Here is a 22,889-nt window from a genome sequence, read left to right as displayed (position 1 = left end):
AGAGGCCCATACTCTTCCATAACCCATAAAGAATCGAGGCCTCCGGTGATTTATGGATTATAGCGCCGGAGCACGCGAGCGTGGAACTTGACAAAAAAAAAAAGAGACGAACGCCGAGGAACGCCGTCTTTTCATCGTTCTTGTCAATGAAACGGATAGAAGTAGGCGCTCAAAAATGGGCGTGCGAATTTACGACTTATCGATCCATTATCACGAGCAATCGCCCGAATCCCTTCGAAGTGAATGAATGGTTTCGCGATATCAAGATAACAATTACCTTGAAAATCTCCAGTCCTTTTAAAATTGAGGTCGACGAAATAGAGACAAATTAAACAAATTGAGCAATTAATTCACAAAAAAAGTAATAAAAGGGTGATATTCAATGTCCATCTCGTTCACTCTTTCTTTCTTATTTGTCTCGTCACACGAAACGATCAATGACCAGTACTCGTGATAATCACCAGTATTTGCCGAAAACGAAAGAGCGAATGCATAGTAGACCGTGCGTGAATCAGGAGAGAATTCCGAAATTCGGACGGAACAATCGACACTTAGAAACAGGGCTTAAAGGCAAATGCGGTCAGTGTGCTTCCATGGGCTGAGAAATACGAGGAGTTGAATGGCTCGTGACCTTGGCCCCGAGGCTGTTAGCCTGGGGTTGGTAAGGTAATTAAATGCCATGGATGGGGGGGTTGGTTGCTATAACCGGCAGGATAGAACGAAGGGTATCCTGGGGGGATGAGACTAATTGCCGATGCAAGGAAAACCATCCCTCGCCGTGCCACTGGAGGATCTTTCAAGGTGCTCATCCTTCTGATTATACCACCGTTTTATTAACCGCTCCTCTGGAGTTATTGCAACATAAAATCAGTTGCCTCCGATTCTTCTGCGCAAACAGATTCAACGTTTTCCGTATCATGTCTTTTACATTATACATCTTAACTTATTTGTTATGAAAAATTAATTGTACTAATTAATTGTTGTAAACCTTACTTTAATAATTAATGTTTATAATATCTGTTGGTTTTTACATGTCATTGAATAGATAACAAAAAATACTTTCCTGCATGTTGCATCAAAGAGATAAAAACTACTTTGCAAACTTATTTAAGAAATATCGTAAATAGATTTAAAAATTATACAGCATAAATTGTATAAGATAAATTTCAAAAATATAATTATTAACAAGTAAATATAATTATTATAATAATTATTTATAAGAATAACCATTGTATAGTAAATATTTGTACAACCTTTTCATTTTCGTCTTTCAAATTCTGATAAGATATAATTAAATTTTAGACAAGTAAACGTAGATTCGATAAAATACTATACATCCTACGAAATGAAAATTTACATTTAGTAGTATTTGTAACTAGAAGCAAATTATTCTTTTATCATAGAATAATTGAAAAATTATATGATCAAACATTTAACAATTATCATATTAGCATAATACGAAAACAAATTATTCGTATTATATAATAATAATTCAAGGAATTAATAACTTACTACGCTTAAATGATAAGAATAAAAGTTTTTAGGAAGGTAGGTCATTGAATTCGGGAGAAAAACTTTCCTAATTCTCGTCGAGGGTATGTTCAATCCGCATGCAAATACCGCTCTCGTAATTTGAGAATGATAGTTAGATAAAGTTTCGCGCGATGGGGAACCACTGTCCCGGAAGTAGCCCAGTTACAAATTAGCATCCAAGGATTGCCCTTGGCGTTACTCCTGTCTCTCTTCCTCCCGTTCGGTCTCCTCCGGTCTCGCTTCCTATATCCCTCTCGCTTCCTAACATCGGTCGTCGGCACTCCTCTTTCTTTCTGGGTTATTAAAGGAAGCCGCCTTCGGGGTCAAGTCGGGTTAGGTCAGGGCGGCAGGGAATAATGAGCGAGGAAAAGTTAAACGAGAGTATTTTTTACCGAGAGGAAAATTACGCTGGCCTTCCCTGGTCGTAGTAAAGATGGTGCAAGGAGGACAAGCCATTGCAACGGTGAACTTGAGAGAGACGAAGGCGGAGAAAGAGAGAGAGAGAGAGAGAGAGAGAACGCAAAAGGAAGATAGGGGAGGAGAAGGAGAAGGAGGAGGGGAGAGAGAGAAGTGAACGAGAAATTCAGGGGTAGGAGATCTCGAGGTGGCACGAGGGGGTGTCTTCCATTCATTACCGCCGGTTACCCCTTAATGGAATCTTCGTGTCCTCATCTTTCCACTGTCCTTCCTCAGCGCCACGCTGTGCCGCGGTAATTTCTGTTTTGCGAACAAGAAGTCGTTTGTACACTCGGCAAAGCGAGACGCCTGGCCGTCATTCAGAAACAACACCGCCGCGACTTGTACGCACGTTATCACAAGCTCGCATTTATCCTATTTTCTCTTGACACGCTATCATTCTTTAATATCACGTTGTCAACATAGGTCCCACTTCTCACTTGTCTCATGTCTATGTTATCAATATTATAATAAATACGGCATCAATTTGTAAAATTACAACCCGTTAATTGATATTAATAATATAGCTGCTCGCTCTAACTCACAGATAATTATTTTCTGTTACAAAATCTTCGGATAGTTTGAATCAAGCAGGCATATGAAATTCCTGAAATCTATTCTGTACATAATTGGAAATACCGTACTTTAACGTATATATTAATCACAATTAGTTACCGCGTGCAACTTCGTCTATATATCAGTGACTACGGAATTAAGAATGTCACTTACGGAGAACAGAAATTTAACCGACGTGAATAACGAGGAAATCGGACGTGCGCGAAGAGGCTCTTGTCGTACATGCCCCCTTCGATGCCTGGGATATCAAATTATTCTGCATAAAGGATGACACAGGTCGATGGTAATAAACTGACTCCAGAAATAATGGCATAACGAGCATAAAGTGGGGTCCGCTCGTGCAGCCGGCGGCCAAAGAAGCGGAAGGGGTTGAAGAACCAGGTTAGAAACCCATTATCCCGAACGTATCCGTGTACACAACAGGGTGTCTATAAATGTTTCGGGGACTTTCGTTTCTTTCGCACCGGTAATTTATTCAGAAAGTCAGTCGTCACCTGAGTAACGTGAGAACACTCGGGATGCATCTGCATGCAGATGTCGCGCCCAGTTGGCACCCGAGAACTATCGATTCCGTTCCTCTATTTTCTTATTTCGTTTTTTTTTTCTTTTTTTATTTCAGCCGACAGTAACCGTCTATTTCTTTATTCGATTGATTCGTACCGTACTTGATTACATTTGGCTCCTCGAAAATACGATAGACCCCACGCCGTCAGGTCGATGACCTTCGACTGACCGGTTAAAGTCTATCCGGACAACTATAGAAAGTTTGAAGAGAGTTCATTCGAATGTTATTTAATAAATAAAAAATAAATAAAATGCTTATAGATTAATTACACTTCACTTAATATAAAGACTGAATATGAGAAATACTACTGATAATAATAAAAAACCCATGCATTCAGCAACTCTTGTACATTTTAATATGAGCAGTGTCTCAACACTGTCGGATTTATCTGAAATCCGGCGTTCCATTACGTGAATTGCAATTCTTCTTCGTTTTCTACGCGACGTAAAGTAATCTTTTAAAATTTGAATGTCACGTGACTAACATCCTCCAAGAATTTCTCGTCTCGAGGGTAAGAAGATTAGGTTTCTTTGAATAGATAGGTTGCCTGGTGTCCGCGAGATAGGGACATGGGAAAGCACTCCTCCTTTTCGTATGTAGATTTCATTGGAATGCCCGGGGGACGCGAGGGACCTCGAGAGCAAAGGGAGCGAAAGGGTTGAGGGAGAAGTTGGATAAGGGTTAAGATATACGCGTGGGAAGACTGCTGTCTCAAATTCTCGAGTCATGCCACGTGTCTCCTGGTTTTAATTTTCTACTACACTATCGTTAATCGAAAAATGATAATTCGTTGTAAACTCGAGCCATATAAGAGTTCGCGCGAATATCACAAATAAAAAAATATAAAAAGATTTTTTACCTCAGTTTTACTCTAAAATTTATTCTAAGTTACAATATAATATAAGAATATTGGTATGTTTAATATTTATATAAGTATTAAACGTATACTACCTTATATTTATATAAATATAATATTTATACAAATATTAAACATATATGACGTTTTTTCACGGATTGCTTTATTATGCTATATTACTGCATAAATATAAAATGGAATTTTTAATCGAAAATTTTCACGTATCGGAAACTTAAGCTGTATTTCATATCACAATATTATTTGTGATACGATATTTTCGGGTATTCGCATATTTATTTGGTATCAATGAGTTCATATTAACCTGGACAGAGAGGATAGCAGATGTGCGTTTATATACTGTCAAACAAGAACGCCGTGTCGTACTGCGACTGTTTGATGGTCATATTTGCGAAAGATCCTTTTACACATGAGGTAATGTCCTGAGACAATGTGACAAAAGTACACACGGGGTCAATATGCGACCCTTCCTCTTTTAGAACAAATTTGCCTCAATACTTAAAGATCGACTCCAAATATGACAAAATTGAGATGTAGACGAAAAAAATATTGATAAAGATAAAATCGACAATCACTTTTATATGTTAGATTATATTATGTCTTTAGTCAAATTTTTAAATTAAAAAATAAACCGTGTTAGCAAATTAAGTTGAATTAAAATAATTAAATAAAATAATAATATAATATGTAATTAAAAAACGCAGTTTTCCTTTATCCAATTTTCTATTATATGCCCAATGGACACTGTTTACAGTAAAGAATCTCATTGTTAGTATATTTACCTCATCGCACTAATGTTAGAATTCAAATTGATGAATTGTTATGAATATCTGAAAGGCTATGCGACAAATATTATCAATAAACTTTCAAACTTTCAAACTTTTTTCAAACGTTACAAACAAATATTCTTTAGTATGCCCATTTATAAAAATTAGTCACAAATCTTTAAAATTTTGTTAGATATTTTTGTATTGAACAATATCATTAAAAAACGCGACATGGAGTAAACGCTATTTTTCTGAGATACTTATTTCAAATGAAAAAATTATTATTACAGTATGTCTCATATTTTGCCACAATATTGCTTACTTAGAAACTTACAGAGAAACAATTTTAATCGTTTATCAAAAACATGTAAATGAAGAAAACCATATTTATTAATTCGATCAAAAGTTTACGCATAAATTATCGGAAAAGAAAAATAAACAGACTTGTGAAATTGATCTTCGACTTGGTCCGATTTATCTCAGCCTTATTTAAAGGGATCGTTGAAGAAGAGTCATTATCTTGGGGGAACTTTCGCTTCTATAACCTCGCGTTGGTTCACGTTCGATAAATTGTCGGTGGTGTAACGTAATAGCGAGGGATTAGTGAACGCCCTCTCATCCTTGCTCAGCATCTCGTAGATCAGCCTTTAATAATCACTATTTCTTCCGAACGCCGGTCGCTTAACCCTATCTTATCGGGGTTATTGGAATCGATAGGGCACAATACGAGATTCATTAGTATACTTCAGTATTTTTTTAAGAAGAGAGAAAAAAAGAGATATTATTAACAGAGACTGTAAAGTTTATGATCCTGACATAAAATTAAATGTTTTTCCAAACAACTCTTTTCCACTTTTCGTATCGAATATATTTCTCAAAAGAAGTTTCTGTAAAAAAAAACACATTTTATCGCATTAATCTAATGAGAACATGCATGCCGTTAATAGCTTTAGCTTATTGATAAAAATATTGCAGCATAAAATGTAAAGAAAAGTTTTCAGCGATAAATAATCTATGCGGTCGATAATTCTTTTTAAAGTAGAGAAATAGATAGATTTTCAGATAAAATATAAAGCTAAATATAATATAATGTATCGCTTGTTCCAAATTAATGACAATCTGCGATTCTTTTTCAGCTAGAATCAACTCAATATGATCTAACGTATCCCAGTACTTTTACAAACTTGATTTTTCTAATGCTATTAAATATTTTGCTAAATCAAAATATATGAGTCAATAAATCAAATAGATGAAAATTCATCAAGTGTGGAATACCAAAATCCAGTCTCATCATCCGTGTGTCCATCTTTTTTCGCAAGAGCTAGTCAGATTCGATGAGAGCAAGGGCAAGAGGGTTCGCGCACTGCTGACTGTACAGCTCTTCTCATGATCCCTTCACAGAGGCAGAGGAGGAAGCAAAAGAGAAACGCCAAGGGAGAAGCGAAGAAAGAAAAGGGAGATAGGCGCCCTTGAGAGGTGAGTCCCGGGATCGGTCCTGTGTGCGGGCCAAGCGTGAAGAAAGAAAGAAGCCGGTGCACAGAAGAGGGAATGATGAAAAGAGCGATGGGAGATTGGAGAGGCGGCTGGCTGACTGGGTGGTTAGCCGGCATAGGTGGTGGTGGTAGTAGTGGTGATAGTAGCTCGGAGGGAAAAAGAAGAGGAGAAAGAGGAAGAGGAGGAGGAGGTTGAGGAGACGGCGGCGGCGGCGGAGGTAGAGGAGGAAGAGGAGGCGACTGTACTAAGAAAAGCCGACACACGGGGTGGCTGGGAGCAGTGCAGATCAATGCCAGCCAGCCAGCCAGCCAGCCAGCCGACCCAACCCTTCCGAGTCTACTGCTCTTCAGTTCCCTAACCCTTTACCCCGTTTTTCCACCCCGACTTCGGCGGACTCACCCGGAGATAAAACACGAACGGCTCCACGAGCCACCCCTACATACCCTGCCACCCATGTCGCTCTGTCGTTTTCCTCCTCCTCTCTCTCTCTCTTTCTCTCTCTCTCTCTTCCTATGTCTCCCTCTTTCTGCTCGCCGTTTCTGCCTCGCAGCCACTCTCTCGATTTATCTTTCCCTCTTTCGAAGCTCTCTTTCGTCTCTGGCGTACCTATAGTTACTAACACCGATGAAAAATAATAGCTGTGGCTATACCGGTAAGAGAGAACGAATAAGCGAGAGTGAGAAAAAGGGAGAGAGAGGGATGCATCGGCGTAAACGCACTCGAGACGGAATTGCTCTGCAGACTTTGCCTTCCCTTTGACGCTTCGAACGCCGTGCATTTCAACGAGCTGCCTTCCTCCCGATTTGTTCCGGGGAAATGATTTTTTCGAGGCAACAGCACTGCCTATATCCAGCGTTATCGCGAAGTCAGAGAGGTGCTCTTTTTCAACTGTGCCTTATTTAGTGCGAGATGTTTGATAAAAAGAAGCGTTAGTTTTATTAAACATTTAAATATTCTAACACATATCAATATCGCGACTAATGTTCAGAGATAACTCGTAAATATTAGAAAAATAATTGAAATCTTTATTTCACAACAGTAATAAACAATTTCTTTAACAATTGCAAATCATAATAAATATAGAAAATAAATAAAAATCTTGGACTTAAAGTATGAGAAATTTTCTTTGGCTAAGGGAAACACTCGAAAGAGTATCTATTGACGCAGTTGATAGCACAGACCGATAGAGTTACGTTAATGTCGTGGCAGCACGGTTACACGAAGATATAGTCATCTCAGGACTAGCAATTTTTCAAAGGAAGCCTCTCACGACACCGCCAGCTAGCTTATTGCGATCGTGGATCAATTTTCAATCTTTTCAGAGATCCTCCTGTTGGCAGGATCAACATCACCATGGAAAAGGACCGAGAGAGCTACCGGGGTGAAACGCCTTTCGCAATCTGCCAGGAGTTACTTTCATGTTACTACAGAGTGGCGGTGGCGCGGTCGCATATAAAACAAATTAATCTCGTTAGGGGGAGCGTCTGCCTTCGTCCTTCCGGCTTTCAGGATCTTCCACCACCACCCCCTCCCTCCTCATGGAACTGCTTGGTTCGCTCTCTCGAGCTGCTTGGCGGCGAATCTACGGACGACTTTGCTCCTCTTTTATCTTAATTCGTCGTCTAAATGAGAACGAAGTCGCGGTTATCGCGGTTTCAAGAAAAAGGGACTCCTTGAATTGGCGCGCCGGTGCTTTATAAATCCTCTTGAGCGGCCAAGTGACTGGCTGAGCGCGATTTTACTCGCGGCCGCTCGCGTTTCTTGCTCGTTACTGTACAAGAGGTAAGTATCACGGGCCGGATCGCGATTCAAACTTGGCAAGACAAACCGATATGGCTACTTATCTAGTTTTTATTAATGGATATTATTATTTTATTGATGTAATGTAGACTCAAAATCGACAAAATAATTGAAAATGTGCAATTAACTTATTTATTCAATGATTTATTTATCATTGCAATAAGACATTTTTATATTAAGTAATCACAGTATCACATGTGCAAAAGACAAATAAAATAAACATAAAATATGCATTATTAAACAGTAATAAGAGAGATATATTTCGTTTATCATAAAAGCTGAGATTGTCATTCTCCTTGAAACGTGATGATACTTGTCAACTTTAATCGCTTGTATGTGATATACATACTATTAAATGATTTATCAATTTCATATAATTCATGCTTTTAATGCCTTAACAGTTCGATAAATACAGAAGGCGAAAAGAATGGCTTTGAGATCACACAATCGACGTTATCGCAATTTCTAATATTGCAATGTGAGAAGCGATTTTCCATCCCGTCAGGCAGAGAGAACTTAAAAGATGCCAGAAATAGAAATTCCACAACTACGTTTCTCTATCTCCATCCCCGATTCGATGATGACGCGGGGAGGTTGGAGATGAAAATATATACGTATATATATAGCGAACGAAATGAAAAACTTGAAAATGCCAAGTAAATCGACGTAGATGGGTATATACCTGAGTTCAAGGAGAAAAGTACGAAAGAGACGTGATATTTGACAGTGCGTGTGTGAGTGGTTATCGTGCCCCGATGTGTGGGTGTGCGTTTCGTAAGGGTGGAAAGACACCCAACGCGCATGCTCTTACGTGGGCGTCAATACGAGCTGTACACGCTACCCTTTCTCTGTCCTTTGTTACACATACAGCCACATATACGCACACACACACCCATGCATGACGCGCAAACGTACACGCGCGCATCGCTTCGCACATCCATACATACGTACATTTGCACACATTTGTATTTTGGAACGAGAAAGCATTTCGCTTTTGTAATGTTGATGGAAGCACGTTTTGATGGTTGGATAAATGCGATACATCCCGGAGATATTTCGTCAAAATTGTATGTAGTATTATATGTCACATAATTTATTCGATGTCACGATTTCATACATACATTTTATATTATTTCATATGTATTTTAAAAAATGTTTTCATAACAAATTTTCAGACAAAACAGATTAAACCGCGTTTTTGTTCATATTATAAAATATACGTATAAAATGTATAACTTTTAAGTTATACGCCTGTATAGCTAATTACGTTTCGCATTTATTGGCAATCAAAGTGAGGCAATATACTTTATTACGCCCATGTCCCCAGGCTGCTATCAAAATAAATAATGTTATCATAATTACATATAGTAAAATATAACAATTTCATATCGCCCAAACAAATGATACACCATTCGCTAATAATAATTAAATTCAATTAATATGTATTTTTCCAATATTATTCTTTCCTTTGTTAATTCCATCCTTCTCAAAAAAACAACCAAATCAAAAAGCAAAGACATAAATGAAAAATGTAATTTATGTAAGTCTGCAGTCAAATAATTAAACAGAAATTATCGTTATATTATTGTACATAGTCGCTAGATATTAATTTCCTCTGATCTATTTTTATTAAAACAAAAAAAAATTTCAGCGTCAAATGTTGTGACGTCATCATACATTTGCCAAACCGCTGGAAGCCGTTTTCCCAAAAAAGCCAGCCCTCAAGATATAACACGCCCTCACCTTTCTTGGTGGCCCTTCCGAGGTAGCGCACGAAGCACAAACATATTAATGCCATAACCATCCAATCTAGTCGACGTACCGTCGCCTTAAATATAAATGGGCGACGCACACAGGCAGGACGCCCCACTTTCGTATTCATGCGAAAGTTTCCTGGTCGCCTCGTTAACTTTACATAGGACTATATGGACGTTTCCAGATTCGGCAGTGCCGTGTGTACGTGGGCCGTGTACGTATGCACGCACACGCGATATCGTTACCAACATCAGCGACAACCTGCCGCGGTATCCGTGTTTCTCGCGTTCACGCATACAGTTAAGAACCGTCTAACTTCGGAGTAATTCAAGCCATTGTGCTCGATGGAATTGTTGGAGTATCGGGGATCGCGTAGTAGGTGAAACGATAATCCGATCCGCTTTTCTGGCGATCATAAATTTCGTTTTACGACTGGATCGTGGTAAATGTTGAACACGATCTATGCTTCCGCCTCACGTTGTAAGTTGACTATAAGCAGCATCGAGATATAAAGAAAAAAGTTAAACTTTCGAAAAAAAGTATTAAAGTATTTAAAAGCTTATTTAAGAGGATAATTGAAGATTTAAACAAAATAATTCTCAAGTGCGATGAAAGAATAAAAATAAGAGCTTTATTTATCGGGAACAACCTTGTAAATACAAAAAAACCATTGAATTTTAGCCGTGAATAAATTCCGACAAAGCAATTATTGCTTTATTCAATAAACATATTCACGATTTTTGTCTGCTCAAAAACACTACTGCATTTATAATGTTCGATCGTGCAACCTAAATATTTTAAACAAACCCTTCCTGATGAGCTGTATGACGATTAGCTGTAGCGGACCCTAAATGGCTAAGCGCGATCAACATCACATACCGTTCGATGTTCGATGAATCGGAACCTTCGTTGCATCCGCGTGACATATGCTCGGCGAGCATTAAAATACCTTTATGCAACCTTTAATCAAGTGCATGCATAAGCGCACGTGCCGCACAATGCACAATTAATTAGAAATAATATTTTAATCATAAATTAAGCTGGGTACAAGCGTTCGGTAACTGGCAAAACAAGCAATGCAATCATTCCTCGTTACAGGATAAATCGAGTTAACATATATTTTATAACTATCGCAGCGTCAAACCGCAGTTTCGCGATAATTGAAATTCTTCGTTTGATTAAAAGCGTATTTATATATAACATGTGAACATCTATTATAATTTCCTTTAAGTGCATAAAACGCACTTACACAATAACTATAACTTAGCACTTATATATTTTAACACCAAATTCCTAAATAAATTACATAAATAACGAATAAATGTAAAGCAATGAATTTTCTGCGAATGGAAAAATAAGATAGTAAGCGGCTGTAGATTTCGTCTGACGCCCGTATATATTTTCCTTTCATACGATCTCATTTCACGAACGAGGAAAACGACTATACGACACCATCGTTCTTTCCGCGTCGTTCTTTTTTCCTCTTGTATTTCCATTGGTTTCTCTCGCCGACGAGAGATCTTACTGGCCGTGGAACAATGGACGGTAGGTGTATTTTTATCCGGACATTAACATAAGCCGATTGTGTCTTTCCTCTTCTATACGGGCCGCGTGGAAAGATCGAAATAAAGATGGAAAAAATCGTCTGCCTGCCTACCTCTCGAAAGTGACACGTAGACAGAAAACAAAAAACGGCTTTTTATTGGCTGAAATTTTCTCTCCTAAATTTGCGAGTAATACAATCGAACTATAATATGTATAATTATTATAGCTATTTTAAATTATATGTTGTATAGATACACAAGTAATTTTTTTATTAGTTATATAAAGATGTTCATATAAAACGTGAATTATTCAAACAAATCATAAAAGTAAAAATTTTATGTAGATATTAAAAATACATAAAAATTTGCAACACGAGCATTACTTCTAATTTTTCCATGGACAAATTTATACATTTTAAGAGAACAATAATATAAGACTAAGGCAACACAATATACATGTGTTAAGCTCAAAATTATGTTTAGAAAAATTCTAATTTACAAATAACTCTTCTCTCTCTCTCTCTCTCTCTGTCTCTCTCTCTCTCTCTCTCTCTCTCTCTCTCTCTCTCTCTCTCTCTCTCTCTCTCACCGAGTCAATAAAAAAATATCTCCTTTATCTTCATCTACAACGTTTAACTTATGTTTTGCCTTTGATCTCAGTCAACGTTTGACAGCCGGACAAACCACAACTGTTATTTAAAACCATATGTCAAAAATCATCTCAGTTTTCGATGTTTTTACCAACACGTCAATTTGTCATCTCAGGTTCTCTGGACTTGATTTGGTGAGTGGATTTCACTTCTCTTTGGCAGTCAATCCCAATTTTCATTTTTAATCAGGTTATTTTGCAAACTATGAATATTAGCAGAATTTTGCTAGTATTTCCTCTTGAAAATTACACTATCTTTGTACATTCAATTTTTAAATACTGACCTAATGTTCGTCAGAGAGTTTGAGATTATTTAATTTATCCATCACATCACGTCGGCGCAGAAGATAGCTCAAAAGTAGAGTCGAAACGTACGATTTATAATTTACATTAAATTATTATTAATTAAATGTTACGCAACGTTAACTCACGTACTAATCGCGTTTGACTCTCCAAAATCCATTTTTCTTTTATTACTCGTTAAAAAAATATTTTGTAGTCAAAATATTATGTTTTAAAGATATATTCTTCGAAAGAATCGGATGTTGGTCATATTGCGAGGTCTATTGTCCGCCATTGTGTACTTGAAATTAATTTCTGAAACCTTTATCGTCCGGCGTCTTCTCGGTCTACCGAGTGAACGTATACAAAAATAGCTAAACAAAAATAGGAGCAAAAAGAGAGCGGATGCGGCGGCGCTGTCAGAGAACTTTTTAAGCAAATTAATCAATATCAACGAGGACGGAAGTTTACGGCGAGCCACGGGACGAGAGAGAGAGAAAGAGAGAGAGAGAGAGAAGAAGAAAAAGAAGATTTCAACGGGAAGCATCCGGGCGGACCTCGCTAATTTCTTTAAAGTAGTTTGCCAATTTATTATTTTCCAATTTTCCGGGAACTTCCGCCGCGCGCACGTACGACGTTTACAAGCCTCACTGTTATGCTTTTTCTTTTTCGTTCTTCACGCTCGCTGCCTCGAAACTGAATTTGGCAGCAATCAACCCCAACCACATCCGTTAAAAAAATTGCTGTTTGTTTCACTTTTACAAAATTGCTTCCATCGTGTCAATATGCACAATACATTTAATTTTCAGTTATCAATTTCACTGTGAATAAATAGCAGAATATATATATATATATATATATATATATATATATATATAATTTAATGTTTTCTTAAATTTATAAACTTAATATATACTTATATAAAAACAGAAATATTATGAAAACATCTTATCAATTATATTTTTTCTAAATATAAATATATAAAAAAGTTTGAACTTGCTCAAAAATGTACAAAATAATCTCTTTCTTGAAAAGATACAGCAGGTTCTAAAGTGTTCCGTTATAACATCACAATAATATCGCAATCAATCTTAACAACAACACTAAAGAAAGATTTTCTCTTTCTTTTTTCTCCTGCCAAGGAATATATTTCCAACTTTTCAAAATAATTTCAATGTCCAAAAGAAACGCAAACGATTACATTCATTCATCGAAAGGCGTATCCGCAACAAAGGTATCGGAATCTCAATTTTGAAATTCTGACTCTCTTTGGCGTTTCGCGATTTCACGAGACACGAAACTTTTCCGGTGGGTTTTTACCCGCTAACAATCGACAATGTTTAAGCACGGCGAGAGCCAACAGGATCGCGCAGACGAAGCAACTTTAGCCTAACAAGGGGCTCCCCGAAAGAGCAGGCACCGGATGAGGTATGTAAATCTCGTTCCGCCGAGGTCGTGCCGCGCCGACTCTCCCCTCCCTTCACGAGCATCCACCCCTGAACCAGGTTCTTTCGCGGTCCACAGTGGCAGGGTAGATTTTAACCCTTTTCCAGTTATCGATTTTCAGCTCGAGACGGGGAGAACGCCTGTACCTTCGACCACTTTACGCCATACTCGATTCCACTTGACTACTCCGACAGGAGAATTATCTCCTTCTCATATTTGATTCACTTTTCTTCTCCACTTTCTTACGCTTCTTCCTCAAACATATTATAGATTTGCATATAGCAGTATTAGCGAGTGTGTAATAAATATTAAACAATTAAAATGCAAAAGTTAGAAAATAAGTCATAGAATAAATAAACTATATTTGACCGTGTATAAAATGCGTTAAGTGTCTTTTTTTATTTAACGCCGTCATTAAGAATTAGTTTGAATATAATAAAAACGAGACATTCTCCAGATTCTATCACTTCTCCTAATCGAGAAATATATCCCTAATGTCCAGGAGCACTCACATTCATCGAAGAGACGACTCTATAAATAACGCCATAATGTATACTGATAACTTTTAGGGAGAATGTCGAATTTTTACGAAGCACCATCGAGTTCCATCCTTAGCATCCCCCTTCGAAGCATACTTTATCTTTCGGCGATAAAGCGCTGCTTTAGACGGTCGTGCTCGCTTCTATATCGAGGGGGTTTGATTGATTACCAAGGTGGAGTCTAACACACGAGGGTGGGTGACTTGCGCAGACTACACATTTGGCGTTCGAAACCACGCGCGTATGCGTGAAGTTAAAGTCCGCGCGAAGAAAAAGGAGACTGCTCCTTCCGAGCTCCTCGTGGAGAGGATGGTCGAGAGGGGATGGTCTCCCCGGTAAGATGGTAGAGCGGAACCTTGTACGCTATAGCAGTACATATCCGGGGAAGGAACACGTATTGGAAATACATGCGTGTTTGTAGTTTGTACATGTGCCGTTAGATACATATCCGCGTGGAAGCCATACGGACGTATATTCACGTGTGTACGTGGGCGCGCGTGTGGGTGCCCTTACACGCGACAGGCAGGCACGTATATATCAGGGGGGTGCACGAGGGTCCACAGACCAATCGGAAGCAAGCATTCTTTATCCACCCGAGTATCTTGGACGCATGCCTCACGTACGAGGCGTGGTTTGGGGGCCACCCTTGTTCGAATACATGCCGTTTTTTTTTCCGGTCATTGAATTTTCTATGCTCGCAGCGACGCATATGATACGTACCGCCATGTCTTGCAAGTGTATCGACTACCCCTACGTTGTCTCTCTGAAGAAAATTAGCCAAAAACAAAACACTTTGTACATATACATTTGATGGAAAAGGTGGATATAGTAGGTGGTCAATATAAAGAAGCGAATAAGAGCCAGACTCGTCAGATGACGCGTGCGAAAGTATTTTGTGAACGATAATAATTACTTCAGTTATAATGATACTGGATTTAAATCTTGGTATTTTAATGTTCCTACACATTTGTCACGCACGAATGAAATTCTAACGCAACATCGCCGTTGCAACGATGGCATTGCAGAAAGAACGAGATAAGTAACTCACTACTGAGTGACAGTTAACGCACTCCGACACATACTTCATACTTGCATAGTATTTACTCAGGTGTTCAGGCGGTAGCGTACCGGGTTCTCTAACTGACATCTATGATCTAATGCATTTCTAGGACTTCAAGGACGCTCATCAGGCTTGTAAGGAGTAAACGGACGCGAATCTGAATCAGTTACGAAATAGAGGTATCACATACCACTTGCAATTTACAATTAACTATAAACTGCCAAAGTATAAAATATTATACGCAAAAATATAAAAATTATAAACACGATGCGGCGATGGATTTAATAAAAGAAAATAATCAAGCACGAACTAGCGTAATTAGTTTTTAGAGGTCGATCTTCATGAATATTTCTTGCGGTCGTAATAATGTGGCAAATGATTGCGCGGGGAAGCAAGGTGAGGCGCGTAAGGCGGAGATATATTCCAAAATTTCCATGAAATTTCTCGGCGGTAGCGCGCGTATATACACGACGTACGATAATGCATGCTCGTATGCTGATAGACACGTGGGTGGAGAGGCGCCTCGGACCCGGTGCACGTCGGGAGAGATCTCTCATTATGCATTCCTTTCAGGCGGCCGTCATTATTTTACATATTGCAGGAGGAGGCGTACCGCGCGCCGGTACCGACTGCCTTTGCCAATTTTTCCAGCATGGCAAAAAGGAACGGCCGGCAATTTGGTGCCGGGCATATGTGTGCGCGCGCGTGTATACAGTCACCTTAACATTGTTGTTGCAATTTAATGCGTTTCATCGGGAAGCGGAGCTTCCCGCGCTTTGAACATACGAGCTCGCACCACGCCGCGCGCCGCACCGGCCGAACAACGGCGGCGCCCAGCACGAGCCGAAGTTCTTTCGAATTTATGATCCGCGGGAAACATTTATTTTTCTATACAACGGCGCCGCGGAAACGCGTAATAGAATTTGTAAGCGAATATATTGATGCTCGCTGTTGTGGCAGGTGTATCGCTGAAATATTGTGTAGCCGGAGAATGATTAAAAGCGCGCGCGCGCATTCGAAAGAAGAGAGAGAGAGAGAGAGAGAGAGAGCGAGAGAGGTAGGGGAGAGAACGAGATTGTAAATGTAAATCGATTGTAAATGTCTACTGCGTTACGTATAGAGATGCATGCTCGATAGCGTCTTATCAGGATACATTCTGTATACGAGAAGTTATAGAGATACGACATTATCCATAAACATTCTAAATAATCGAACGTCATATAATGCCCGAAAAAGCTGCGGAACATAGTGATTTCCGACGGCCTGTCGGATTATTAAATTGTAAGAAGATAAACGTTGTGTGCTGCAATATAGCGATCCCGTACAAAATTATCCATCACGCACATTGAATCGGCGGATACCGCGGCTTCTTCTCGTGATACATGATATTACGGCAAATAAAACATGCGCGCGCTCGCGGGTATGATACTGCAACGTTGTATTCAGAAACGATGTTACTAGGCATCCGATATGAGGGGGAAAAAAAAAAAGAAGGGTACCGATCACTTGTACTATGAGCCGGCGTGTCTGTCTACGTTTAAACCGACAGGTGTACATGAAACGGCCACCCAACAGTGTTGCATGAGGTTAATGATCTTCATTTGTGAGGGAACCGCAGTTCCAGGTAAAGAGCTCAACACGAAACATGCCCGGCACGAAGAAGTCGTGTCCCGTAAAGGCAAGGAACATGTAGATGCATCAGGCTCTCAAGAATTTCACTTCGTGCAATTCACGCAACGATTAATTCGGACGTTGCATCTCAATTAGGCTTTGCATATAAGGATTTATTTTACAAAAATTGTTGTTAATAATATTATGATTAATCGTAACGGTATTGAGACACTTGTTAAATCAGTTCTTCGAGAGAAGATAATTTTGCCAAATTTGTGGCAATCCATTAATTTCATATACAGTATTTAAAAAAAAATCCATAATTTTTAAACACACATATGCTTCCTCGACTTCAACTATCTTTGAGTATTTAATAAAAAATTAAAAAAAAAATGCGCTGATATTAAGCAGTTATGTATGAAGACAAGATTTTAAATTGAAATAATTTTTATAGCACTACCGACGTACACTAGGTACTATTTGAATATCGTCAATGCAATTAAATATTTTCCCCTAGAGAATATTTCGAAGTTCCACGTTTCTGTAATGTGAACTAAATTTCTTCAAGACATTCCATCGACATCGGATGCCAAGAGTCAACATGGTCTTCTTATTTCCGAGCAACCAGCTCCGAGGAGGAGCGGCGCAAGTGACGCAGCCACCTGTACGTAAGGCAGATGAATCTCGTGGCGGCTTCCAAGGCAGGAAGAAGAGGTAGGTTGTAACAGGCCGGCCTATATGTATGGTAATATCGACAGGGAGGTCCCCGCGATTCAATACCCGGCTCTCTCTCTCTCTCTCCCTCTCTCTCTCTTTCTCTCTCTCTTTCTCTCTTCCTCTTTCTCGTGCGCATATTATGCGGTGGCAGCGAAAAAAGAAGCGCTACGTAGGAAGGAGAAGAGACGAAAGAGAACGGATCGACGCGCAACCTCACGACGACTATCCAGCGCCAGCAAGAAAGAGACAATCGAGAGGGACGCGCACGCCCTGTACCAACCCGTTTCTTTCCCAGTTCCGTTCTTCTCTCCGACGTCATCGAACTCCGCGGGAAGTTATGCCGCGAGAGAGGGCCACCGAGGTAGAGAGAGAGCGGGAAGAAAGAGGAAGAACGAGAGAAAAAGGAAGGAACATCTCTCGCTCCTCTGGAAAAGCATAGAGGAGAGTAGTGAGTCGGCGTCGCCCGGGCAACGGCTCTGCCACCTTATTGGATATGTTGAGCAATTTATTTTATTTTTCCCTATTCCTCGCGGGAGAGAGGGGCAACACCGAGAGGAAGTAAGAGAAAGAAAGAGAAATGGAGTAGGCGAGCGAGAAAGAAGGCTGCCGAAGGAGAGGCAGAGCGCACCCTCCTTCACTTACCTGCTACCCTCCGCACACGTCGACGCCATTTTCCAATATCGCGTCAAGCGAGCGCGCTCCCGTTCTCGTTCACTCACCCCCCTCGTACCCTCATCTTCCTCTCGTTTCGTCTCGCTTCTTCGTTCTTTTCTCGAGGAGAAAGAGAAAATGGAAGCGAGGCACGAAACGAGAAAAAGGGAAGAAAGGAGCCCTGGGTGGGCGGCACGGGAGGACGGAGGAGGCGGAGGAGGTGGAGAACGAGAGCGAGGAGCTACGACTAGCTTCGGCTGTAACGAGAGAACCGAGTAAGGTTGGGTGTGAGAACCGTACGTTCCTCCACCCGTAAATTGGCAATATTCATGCCGAGCCGCGTACACGGCTTCCCGTACGGGGAAGGAGATGAGGAGCAGTGTGGGTTGCGAGAGGTGGTAGTTGGACTGCGGAACCGATTCCCGTAGCCCGAAGGCACCCTCTCCCTCCCCCTCCTCCCCCGCCCTCCCCGCGAAAACGCTCACCTAGACAATTCGTTCGTTATTTTTACGCCGACGTCGGAACAGGGATGAAGCCGCGCTAACCACACTCCTCTTCCGCAATCCTTTCTGGAGCCGGAAAGTTGCGTGGCTACCCCGCGATCGAATGATTTCAGGCTACGTCGTATGATGATAGCATTAAAAGCGAAGTCGGTTGGCGAAACTTCGGAGGATCTGTCTTACTTTTTTATTTCTGTTACCCTTACTTCCACGACGAATTATATGTACTAATCATCGCAAGTATTGTGTATACGTTAAAAGTAACGATGTCTTTTTAATTAAAGATTTCTCAAAAAGTGAAACTTGATAATCTTTATCAAAATTTATTGCAAGTAAAATTACAATGTTACACAAGCTAGATATCTCGATTATTATAAAAAAATTTCAGATTGACATATATAAAAAAAATAAATAATTCTATAGTCAATTTCTCGTTAACTTACGTACACGTGATAAAATGTATATTACTTTTAAAATAAAAAATGACACTTCTATTCGCCTAACAAAATACCTGCATGCATGCGCAGCATTTTATCGCTACATTGATATTTAGCATCGCGCCAGACAGTAGAAAGTCGCAACGACAAAGTTTTGCTCGTACGCTTTGGTAAACCTCCAATTAATGTAAACTTCTGTCGGTAAAAATCGTTTTAAAATTACTTCGCACTCCCGGGCGCGCAGCCGCGCCATCCCCCTCCGGCATCCTTCATGCCCTCCTCTTTCTTTGCTGAACCTCGAGCGGGAGGAAGCCGCGGGGGGAGGGCTTTAGGAGTTTGAGTGATATTCCAACTTTTAAAATATGTCAAATTATTTTCCTTTCAGAAGAGCTGTCGTCTAAATACATTTCCATCTCTTTCGATGTATTTAAATACACGGGGCTCAATCTACGACACAGTGGCGACAAATATATAAGGCTTTCGGTGCGTGATTGGTATATACGGACGTTATAAAAGACGCTCTCGCCTACGCTACGTTACGTTCGATCTAAAGTGAGACGAATCTGTGAGATGAAATCTCGACTTTAAATGTACGTTTCAACGTATAAGGAGACGCAAAAATACATATCTTATTGTAGTCATATTTTTCGTCATTGCGTCTCATAATTAAAGCGTATCTCGAAGCTTTTTCCCAACATGTTTTTGCCAACACGCAAAATACTAAAAAATGTGCTACTAATATGCATTAGATTAATATAAAAACGACTACATGATTGCATGATTCGAATCTCCGCAACTGGCGGAAAACGAGCGAGAAATTTTGTAATTCAGAGCCACTTTTTTCCAAGCGCTTTCATTAAAATTCCAGACAGCGCGTAAGAACACTCTGGCCTGGCTATATTGTTTTATTTGTCGTGCGCAACACAAAGAGACACATGGATCGACAAGAGAGGTACAATTTTCGCTCGTAACGCCAATTCACGGGGGGACAGATGGAGGAATCTTCCTTTATTTCGAAAGCCCTTATGCCGGGCGTTATAGGCTAGACGCGTAAAGCACCGTCGACTTCCTGGCGGCGCGAATAAGTAAAGAAGCGAACAGTGCATCTATGTAGATAAGTATGTACCTATCCACGCAATTACATTACACACAAAACGTCGCGACGACAACTCTTTGTGCCGGTTGGATATCAAAGCTCGAATACTGCCAGCTGGAGTCCTCCCCACCCCTCCCCCTCTCCCCCCTCAAGCTCTATAGCGAAGCAATAGAGTTCTTGCCTTTCCGTCACTCTATATCCGGCACTCCACTTCGCAACGCGGTTCTTCCGTCGCGGCAAAAGTAGCCTCCTTCTCATTCATCCACCGTTTTCCTTCACCTCTGCCTGCGTCCTCCTCCGCGCTTCCTCTCATCCTCGAGGCGCGACTTTGCCACTCTCTCCCTCTCTTTCTCTCGGTCTCATGCGCTTCTCCTCCCGCTCCTCGCTCGAAGAAAATAATTTCTTTCATCACTACCCCTCTTTCTCGATTTCTCTTTATATGTCGGACAACGGAATGTTCCTTTCTCGGAGCACGCAGGTATACTGATTTGACGAGTGACAATAAATCGTCTATAAAAAACGATGATTTGAACTGACATGATTATTTCTCGCGTACACTTTCTCTTATTGTATCATCATTGTTATCTATATCTATATATATATAAAATAGAATGTCTGTATGTATGTATGTTCTTTATACACTCTTAAACTATTCGACCGAATTTTTACCAAAAGTATATAAAATAGGGGTAGAATTTTCCGGGGAGTGTTATAGAGTGTATAGTTTTTCGTTACCGATCTTTTTGAGAACCGGTATCCGAAATTTTTCCAATTTTTCGGGAAATAATTGACCGAATCTTAAAAAATTGTATACAAAGTAGGGGTAGAATTTCCCAGGGAGTGCCATAAACTGTATAGTTTTTCGTTACCGATCTTTTTGGGAATTGGTATCCGAACTGATAAAGGAATTTTTTTCGATTAAGGATATTAAAACACAAATGAAGTCGTTTGAAGAAAAACGACTCCCGCGCAAAGCCCGGGTAACCAGCTAATTAACAAATAATGTGATGTGAATAAAAGTTTTGATCTTTTATAAACATTATCTTATGCGGAATTTGAGAGTTGCATTGTCGCGAGTTGCTATCAGAAAACTTTTTTACGTGAACAGCAAATTTGAAATAACATACTGCTGTGTCATATAAGGAGTCATTATCTTTTACACATGATTAATCATAATATGGCCAATATTATTGACAGAATATACAGTTTTAATTTTCTTTTAATTGACAAAAGAAAAAAGAAAAAAATTAAATGCCTCAAGTATAATTCATTTTAATTTTACTCCATTAATCTTACATTAACAAAAATAGAAATTTATGCAATTACAACTTTACAATACTACAATACAGACGTAAAAGAAATTAGAAAACAACTGAAACCTGTGTCAAAGAGCGGCCATCGACCCTAATTCTCGGCAACGCTCCGGAACTTAGAAATCTCGTACCGGATCCATTTGTATTAAGAAGTCCAAAAGAGAAGAACGGAAACGGCAACCCATAACGGCACTGGAACCTATGCATGCGAGAAGCAGTTAGCTTTATTGCAGCGCGCGGGAGTTTTTAATATCGCTTTGGCGCGGACGCGTCTGCCAGCTGACAAAAGGAGAAAAAAAGGAGGCGTTAATGGAGAACGTTTTCGCTCTAACGACCATGGAGAAAAGGAAGGGGGTGGAACGGGCCAAGACTACGGGACATCAGCCGGGACTGCGTAAAAGGGTGGACGCTGGCGCCTGTCCGCTGCCCACCAGACATGCTCGCCAGACCGTATGGTTTTTATACGACGAGAAACGGAAAGAGAGGGCGAGAGGGGGAGGAGAGTAAAGATACGGTAAGAATGCAGAAAATTCTCTCGTTATAGGAAAGTTGGCGAGGAAGAAAGACGCGAGCATTAATCCGCGATTCAAGTCGGTTTTAAGGCCACAGGAAATCGTCAATATCCATCGTGCATCGTGCGGAAAAATGACGGAAGAAATTTAATGAGACTGGAGTAAATATATTTTTGGTGTAGGATAAATATTTTACGTTTTCACTATTTTGGTGTTTTGAAGTGTTCATCCAACCGGAATACGAATCTTGCAAATAACTGTAATATCTGTTAAAGTTATTTAAAATATTGTTTTTAAACCCTACAACATAGTAAGATTAAAATATTTTGATTGCTTCAAGATACACATTGAGCAGCACTTTAAGATAATAGTTACGTTAAACATTCTACTTATTATACAGTATTATTTGAGCAGACAAAAAAGTCATAAAAGAAAGTTGATCCTATAAACTTTTTTTAAATTATATAAAAATCACTAGTTTTTATGCTTAATTATACAAAATTAATTAAAACAAATGTATAAAAAATAATTTCACTTAATATCCAAACCTTGTAATACATACAATGATTGTTAAAAATATTCATTATCTCGAATGAACGATGTTTGAAACTGTAATTGTTATCAACTTTATCAAATAGATTTTAATCATAAAATAAAATAAAAGTATCTTATAGCATCACATATTATTCCGAATATAAAGATTGGACGCATT

General features: G+C 39.5%; 1 protein-coding gene across 1 annotated transcript in view; it reads right to left on the bottom strand.

Annotated features, from left to right (window-relative positions):
• Mesr6 (misexpression suppressor of ras 6) overlaps positions 1 to 22,889 on the bottom strand; it is a 618,760-nt gene that overhangs the window by 440,935 nt on the left and 154,936 nt on the right. The window lies entirely within an intron of this gene.

The sequence above is a fragment of the Temnothorax longispinosus genome, chromosome 3 (genome assembly GCF_030848805.1).
Source record: "Temnothorax longispinosus isolate EJ_2023e chromosome 3, Tlon_JGU_v1, whole genome shotgun sequence".
Taxonomy (NCBI): Eukaryota; Metazoa; Arthropoda; class Insecta; order Hymenoptera; family Formicidae; genus Temnothorax; species Temnothorax longispinosus.
The sequence above is the reverse complement of the archived record's forward strand: the minus strand, read 5'-3'. Positions and strand labels throughout refer to the sequence as shown.